Here is an 8235-nt window from a genome sequence, read left to right as displayed (position 1 = left end):
CGAGTTTGAGTGTTTGCAAAACGCAATTCACTTGGATAAAATTTTTATTATTTGATCATGGGATTGCATGAAGGATTACAAAAGAGGAAATAACAGAATAAAAAAAACAGTAAAGCCTCTGTTACCTGCATGAAGTATACGAATTTCTTCTTCGGAATTCTTGCTGAAAGTTGTTATCCTCGTGGGGCCCAGCACACACAAGTTTCGTTGTAACATACCGAAATTTTGGAAAAAGAAATTATCGGATGAAAAATCGGAGATTGGAAGAAAAAGAAAAATGATAACAATACTATTATTATTTTCTTCTCTCTCTCTCCTCTTTCTATTCTCCTTCACGCTTCCTCCTCCTTCGGCCAAAAGTCCTCTTCCTCCATGTTCTTTTCTCTTTCTTCTCTCTCTCCCTCTCTCTCACGTTTTCTTTCCCCCTCCTTCGCACGCAATTTCCTCCCCCTCTCCTTTCTTCTCTCTTTCTTCTTTTTATCCCTCTCTTTCCCACTTTTCCACCCCCTCACTCAGGCCAACCCCTCTGTAGCAATTTCCCCTCAACTTCCTCCCATTTCTTTATTGTTTCTCTCTCCTCTTTCCCCATTCCTCCTCTTGACAACCCCCACTCCCACGTCCCTCTTCTTCTTCTCTTTTCTCTTTAGTTTCTTTTCTGTTTTGCTCTCAAAACAGCACCATGTGCTACTGTCCTGTCCCAAACCAGCCACCATCTTGCGCCATGGCCGTGGGCCATCACTGTCCACAAACCGCCGTCCATCGCCGAAGAGCCGCACCACCCATCCACGAGCCATCCGCCCGCCGTTCTTGCCAAATTGGAAACCACCTCCATCGAGACCCATGTTTGCCGAGCACCTCCGTGACATTTTGGACATAACTGTGAGTAGCCATCGCCACCGCCATCACGCTCATGTCGTCGGAATTGTCATCGGGTGATTTTAGTTCCTAATCATTTTATTAGTGCCTAAACTTGCTTAAGAGGTTGGTTAGGCTTAATAATAGTTTAGATTAACTCAAGTAGGGACTAAGGATAGTCTAGAGTGGATTATTATTAGTATAATGAGTGAGATTAGCACTATAGAGGATGGGTTGGTCCAAAACAGTGACTGTTTTGCAGAATTGATTCCTGGACGCTTGCCGTTTGTAATTTTTGTAAATCAAAATCGGGCGCGAATTTGAAGTTGATGCATTCTAGAGAAATGTTTTAGACATCCTTAGATACAACATATATTTTTCTCAATATTTTTGGGAACCTAGAAGTAGGAGATATCAGCATCGTCATCTTCGAACAGAACTTCAGTTTTCACTGGAATTAGTGACCTGTAAGGATTCTAGGGGTATTTACTGACCCTTAGGGTTCGAATTTCAAAATGTTTCCTTCACAAAAGTTGTTTTTTACATCTTCTAGTCTAACATACTCAAATTTCAGATCAAACGGATGTGTTTAAGACCTCGAACCAAACTGATTTCGGAAAAACTGACTTTCTGAGAACGGACCTAATTTTGGCGCTGGATTGAGTGATTTACTGCGCTGAATCTGGAAGGATTTGGGTTTAGGTGTCTCATGAAAAATGTTCTTTTATGTGTCATTTATAACATATTCAAATTTGAAAATTTTCCGAGCTCAATTGGTTAGGTTTCTAGATTTAAATTTGGAGACGCGCGAAGGCCCGGTTTCTACCAATTAAGACCGATTTTAGTTTAATGATGGTTCTTGATACTTTGCTTTCTTTAATTAGTGTTTTTAATGACTTGTGGATTTAATTTATTAGTTATTGAATTCTAGAATTTCACTGTTCATGACGTACTATTCACTAGTTACTGTTCACGCGATACTGTTCACAAGTTACTGTTCACGCGCACTGTTCACCCGAGAATGAAAAGTGGTCTAATTTCATGTATATTGATTTTATGAAGTGAATGGATGTGTAAATGCATAGGCATCTGCATGAATTAGGTGATGTTTTGTGCAATTGTATAGTGATTGGAAACTGTTGGTATTTAATTAGAAAATTCCGGGTGTCAGGTTTTGGACGCTGAAAGTGTTTTTAAATACTATACCAAACTGTGGGATTTTAAAGAGATGACACAAATTTTCTGGTTCGATCTGACCGTGTCCCCACACACGATTATTTTACCATGCATTTTTAATATGAAGAAAATAGGCCAGGATCACTATTTTAATTGAGGTATTTAAGTGCAATGCACGATATCCTGTGCCAAAATTGAATGAATGCATGAATGATATGAGATGCCTTCATGAGTCTTTGGGGTCGGACGATGCTCCTTCGGGAATGCCCCAAGTCAACGGATGCCGGTCGCAGTGGATGCTGGGTCGATGCTCCTTCGGGAATGCCCCACGTCAATGGATGCCGATCGCAGTGGAGGCTGGGCCGATGCTCCTATATGGAATGCCTTCTAAATGTAGATGTTGCCGTGCTCGATGGTGCGAGACGATGCTCGGTTTGCCGGAAGACTGTTATTTGGTGCATTGACTGGGATCCATGTGATTGATCGATGTGTGCTGTGTGGCACAATAATGTGTAAGAACGCATGAGAATCATGGCATCTTTAGTCCTAGTCATGCATGAATTAAGCACATTGTTTATGGCACGTACACATGAATCGATAACGCGTTTCACATATGCTTCCGCTATACTGAGAACTAAGCCTTGAGGGGTGGCTCGACTGGGATAGCGGTTCGTCCACTCCAGTGCGGAGCCCAAAGAGGACAATACTGAGCTAGGATGAGGGATGGCGGTGCATCCGCGCCTCTACCCCAGACAACGCGTTCTTGTGGCAATGGCCAGGTGAGATCGCTTGTAACGCGATTCGTATATGATTAATGAACTACATCATCTAATGGCCATGTGCATTGCGTGAATCGTGCTAAGTTATGACGTGCAGGGTATGGCATATCAGGTAAGGATGTATGCGAATCAACTATTGATTGTTGATTGTTAATCTCATGTTTGTTGTGGGATGGTTCTGAAGAGATATCCTGAGTTGAGTTGGTGTACTAATCGAGGGATTAGGGGAAGAACTCGCTGAGATTTACATCTCACTAGTTATTGAATAACCATTTTTAGGTGTCCAGTGTGAAGAACCCGAAGCTTGAAGCAAAAGGGTCAATAGCATAGGTGGCTCAGTAGTACCTTATGAGATACACATTATGTATAAGCTTGAGGTGTTTATGAAAATGTATTTGATTTGAAACCGGTTGTCCTACTTTTCTATCTCATATTTGTTGTTGTCAAGGGATTAGTTAATTCGCTTCCGCATGTGCAATAAAATGAAAGGGGTCAGCGACAAATCTTGGGAACGTCGCAAAATTCTATTGACCACCGAGGGATGTGTGCACGCTCGAGATTTGGGGCGTGACATTCGTTCCTTTTATCCGATGAGAGAGAGGAAAGAAGCTGCACGTGAAATTGAAAGTGATGGTGGGCCCAGGTCAATTGTTTGACCTTTGGGCACACGTTTTCTTCCCAGCGAAGCAGTTTAAAAGGAAACCCTATGAAGCCGCACAACGACGATCAATGAAGCCGCAAGTCCTCCGTGAGAAGCTTGAAGAGATACGCGATTTCGTACGTGAGCGAACCAGGCGTATGTAGAGTGTTGTATTTTGAGCTTGAACACACGGTAATTGTGTACCGTGAGTTTATATCCAAGTGAGTTGTTTATTTATAAACACTTTGGGTTTTGAGTTAATCTAGGTGTGGGAAATACTTGAGTATTTTGAGCGATTATAAACTCTGATACTCCGATTATAGTGAATTATTTGCTGTTGGCTCTCTCCGTGGACGTAGGTACCGATACTTGGACCGAACCACGTAAATTTTTGGTGTCCTTATTTTTCTAGTTTATTTCTCTGGTGATTTCACGTTCACGTAAATTGCAAGATCATGTTGTTTCTGCGTATAATATCCCAACAATTAGTATTAGAGCTTGGAGTTGGATTTCTTGATTGTAATTTGGAGCTTTTGCTTGTCTGATGCATGGCTTTGAGATGGTGTTAAATTATGTCTCGAGTTTGAGCGTTTGCAAAACGCGATTCACTTGAATAAAATTTTTATTATTTGATCATGGGATTGCATGAAGGATTACAAAATAGGAAATAATAGAATATAAAAAAAAAAAAGGTAAAGCCTTTGTTACTTGCATGAAGTATACGAATTTCTTCTTCGGAATTCTTACTGAAAGTTGTTATCCTCATGGGGCCCAGCACACACAAGTTTCGTTCCTTTTAGCCGATGAGAGAAGAGGAAAGAAGCTGCACGTGAAATTGAAAGTGATGGTGGGCCCAAGTCAATTGTTTGACCTTTGGGCACACGTTTTCTTCCCAGCGAAGTAGTTTAAAAGGAAACCCTACGAAGCCGCACAACAACGATCAACAAAGCCGCAAGTCCTCCGCGAAAAGCTTGAAGAGATGCGTGATTTCGTACGTAAGCAAATCAAGCGTACGTAGAGCGTTGTATTTTGAGCTTGAACGAGCGGTAATTGTGTACCGTGAGTTTATATCCAAGTGAGTTGTTTATTTATAAACACTTTGGGTTTTGGGTTAAATCTATATGTGAGAAATACTTGAGTGTTTTGAGCGATTGTAAACTCTGATACTCCGATTATAGTAGATTATTTGTTGGCTCTCTCCGTAGACGTAAATACCGATACTCGGACCGAACCACGTAAATTTTTGGTGTCCTTATTTTTCTAGTTTATTTCTCTGGCGATTTCGTGTTGACGTAAATTGCAAAATCCTGTCGTTTTCGCGTATAATATCCCAACAATTAGTATTAGAGCTTGGAGTTGGATTTCTTGATTGTGATTTGGAGCTTTTGCTTGTCTGATTATTATCTGGAAATTATGTTATTGCAATTATATCTTAAAGGAAATCTGAAATTGAGAAGTTTAATGGGAGCAACAACTTTGTGTTATGGAGCATCAAGATGCGGACATTATTGACAACACAAGGTTTGGTCAAGGCATTGGATGGTGAAGATGAGTTGCCTATTATTATGAAAGCCTCTGAGAGGGCGGAGCTAATGAAAAAAACAAAAAGCATAATCTTGTTAAATTTGATGGATGATGTCTTAATAAAGGTTGCTGAGGGGAAGGATGCCGCAACATTATGGGCAAAACTTCAAGTACTTTATGTGAAGAAAGGTTTGAATAATCGCTTGTACATGTTGAAGAAAATGTTTCAATTTAGATATACTGAATGTACGTCTATCAAAACCCACCTAGATGAATTTAATAAACTCATGTTGGATTTGAAGAACGTCGATAAGATACTGGATGATGAAGAACATGGCAAGATGTTGTTAGCATCTTTACCAGAGTCATGGGAGCACTTTACTAATTCATTGTTGTAGGGGCGTACTACAATTACCTCAGAAGAAGTAAAGTCCGCCTCATTCTCTAAAGAGTGGCAAAGAAAGTTGCGTGATGACAGTCAGGCGCAAGGAGTAGCGCAAGCACTAACGATTCGGGGTAGAGAACAACATCAAGGGCCTAGTAGCAGCAGAGGTAACAGCATATCAAAATCACGCCATAGAAAGTCCAAGGGACGCGTGAATATTTTGAGTGTCACGAGGGGGGCACATCGGGAGAGATTGTCCAAAGCTGAGGAATAAAGCTGATAGGCAGAATGCCAGCAAATGTTGCTAAGGGGAGCACTAGTGATGCATAAGCTGTTTTATGTGTGATTGCTACTAGGTGCTAGATTCGGGACATTCTTATCACATGACACCTCATAAGAACTGATTTACTACTTATCAGGTTGCAAATGGTGGTAGAGTTCTTTTCGGGAATAATGCAGTCTGTAAGGCTGTGGGGATAGGGACAATTCGGATTCGGATGCACAATGGGGTGGTGCGCACATTAACAAATGTGAGGCATGTACCGGAGCTTAAGAAGAACCTTATTTCTCTAGGGACACTCGATGACATCGGGTGTAGGTACACCGCTAAAGGTGGAGTACTGAAGATCTTTCGAGGTGCCATGACAGTGATGAAGGGGAAGAAAGTGAACACTCTCTATCATATACTAGGGAGAGACCGTGACCGAAACCGCTGCAATTTCATCAGGTGAGTCAAACTCTAACTTAACTCAGTTATAGCATATGCATTTAGGGTACATGAGTGAGGCAGGTATGACGATGCTAAATGAAATGAGGTTATTGAAGGGTCAGAAAACAGGAAAGCTGACTTATGTGAGCACTGCATCTATGGGAAGCAGCACCGAGTTAAGTTTACAACAGCTATTCATTCGACCAAACGACCAGTTGAATATATTCATTCAGACGTCTTGGCCCGTCTTCGGTTCCTTCGAAAGGAGGTGCCCGATATATACTGACATTTATCGACGATTATTCGAGGAAGGTATGGGTTTACTTTCTGAAACACAAATATGATGTGTTTAGACAATTCAAGAAATTTAAGGTATTGATTGAGAAGTAGTCAGATAAACAAATCAAATGCCTGAGAACCGATAATGGCATGGAGTTCTGTGGTAAAGATTTTACCGAGTTCTGCAAGAAAGAAGGTATTGTGAGACACCGCACAATACCTAGGACACCACAGCAGAATGGCGTAGCAGAACGGAAGAACAAAACTTTGCTTGAGTGAGCTCGATGTATGCTTTCGCATGTAGGACTTGGCAAGGAATTTTAGGCTAAAGCAGCAAACATGGTATGTTACCTGGTTAATCGATCTCCATCATCTACTATCGAGTGAAGACTCCTAAGGAAATATGGTTGGGGAAACCTGTTGATACTCTAGATTACATATATTCGAATGTCCTGCGTATGCTCATGCGAGTGATGGTAAGCTTGAACCGAGGGCGAAGAAATGCATATTTCTAGGTTATGCACATGGGGTGAAAGGCTACCAGCTATGGTGCACCGATCCCAGATCACCCGGTTTTCTAATCAGCAAAGATGTGATCTTTGACAAGACTGTAATGCTTCAATAAAGGAGTTCTGTGACACAACCAGCAGAGAAGACATATCATGGTGTTATTAGTGAGGTGGAGCTTCAGGTGGAGACTCCAGAGACCTCGAAGGTAATTGAAGTTGAGACTACGATGAGGCCACAGTTCCTAAAGATGGTGATAGTGAACAACTAGCAAAGTTGCAACACACTATAGCCGCAGATAGACATAGAAGACAAATTAAATCACCGGTACATTATAGTTATACATATATTGCTTATGCATTGACTATAGGTGATGAGGTGGAGACAGATGAGCCCTCGTCTTACTCTGAGACGATGGCTAGTTTGGAGTCATCGCAGTGGCTAGGGGCTATGAGTGAAATGATGGAATCACTCTATCGAAATCAAACATGGGAGCTAATCAAAGTACCCAATAACCAAAAGATTGTCAAAAGTAAATGAGTATTTAAACGAAAAAAGGGCATTCTTGGTGTCAAGGCAGCGAGGTGTAAGGTGAGACTTGTGGCAAAGAGATATACACAGCGTGAGGGCCTTGACTATAATGAGGTGTTCTCTCCTGTGGTAAGACATATTTCTATTCATGTTTTACTTGCCTTAGTTGCTTCGCAGGATCTCGAGTTAAAACAACTAGATGTGCGTTTCTTCACGGTGAGTTGGAGGAGCAAATTTACGTGAGACAACCAGAGGGATTTGTTATTCCGGGTAAGAAAGATCATGTTTGCTTGTTAAAGAAATCTTTGTATGGGCTGAAACAGTCTCCTAGATAGTGGTATAAACGTTTTGATGCTTTCATGGCTAGTTAAAATTATTCAAAAAATCATATGGATAGCTGCATTTACTTTAGGAGATTGGAGAATAGTTCTTTGATTTATCTACTTTTATATGTATGATGATATGCTAATAGCAGCTAAGAATATGTCTGATATTGATGTGCTAAAGAGGCGGTTAAATACTGAATTTGAGATGAAAGATTTAGATATTGCAAAGAAAATATTGGGTATGAAGATTTTGCATGACAGGGTTGTAGAATTTTTACATCTATCTCAAAAGAAATATATTGAGAAGATTGTGATACGTTTTAATATGCAGTCAGCAAAATCTGTAAGTACACATTTAGCGAAGCATTTTAAACTTTAAGATAAATTATCACCGCAAACTGAGGAGGAGGAGGAGCATATGTCCCGTGTTTGTTATTCTAGTGCCATAGGTAGTATTATGTATGCTATGGTGTGCACTAGACTTAATATTTCACAAGATGTGAGCGTGGTTAGTCGTTACCTGA

At 40.8% G+C, this 8235-nt stretch overlaps 1 long non-coding RNA gene across 2 annotated transcripts; it reads left to right on the top strand.

Annotated features, from left to right (window-relative positions):
• Positions 1 to 415: 415 nt before the first annotated feature.
• Positions 416 to 3798, top strand: LOC108958784. Of its 2 annotated transcripts, none has more exons than XR_001986179.2 (2): positions 416 to 2810; positions 3090 to 3798. It is a non-coding gene; the product is annotated as an uncharacterized LOC108958784 (long non-coding RNA). The 2 variants fall into 2 exon arrangements; XR_005545421.1 differs by having other exon boundaries at positions 2908 to 3798.
• The last annotated feature ends 4437 nt before the right edge of the window (positions 3799 to 8235 follow it).

Source organism: Eucalyptus grandis, chromosome 8, assembly GCF_016545825.1.
Source record: "Eucalyptus grandis isolate ANBG69807.140 chromosome 8, ASM1654582v1, whole genome shotgun sequence".
Taxonomy (NCBI): Eukaryota; Viridiplantae; Streptophyta; class Magnoliopsida; order Myrtales; family Myrtaceae; genus Eucalyptus; species Eucalyptus grandis.
The sequence above is the reverse complement of the archived record's forward strand: the minus strand, read 5'-3'. Positions and strand labels throughout refer to the sequence as shown.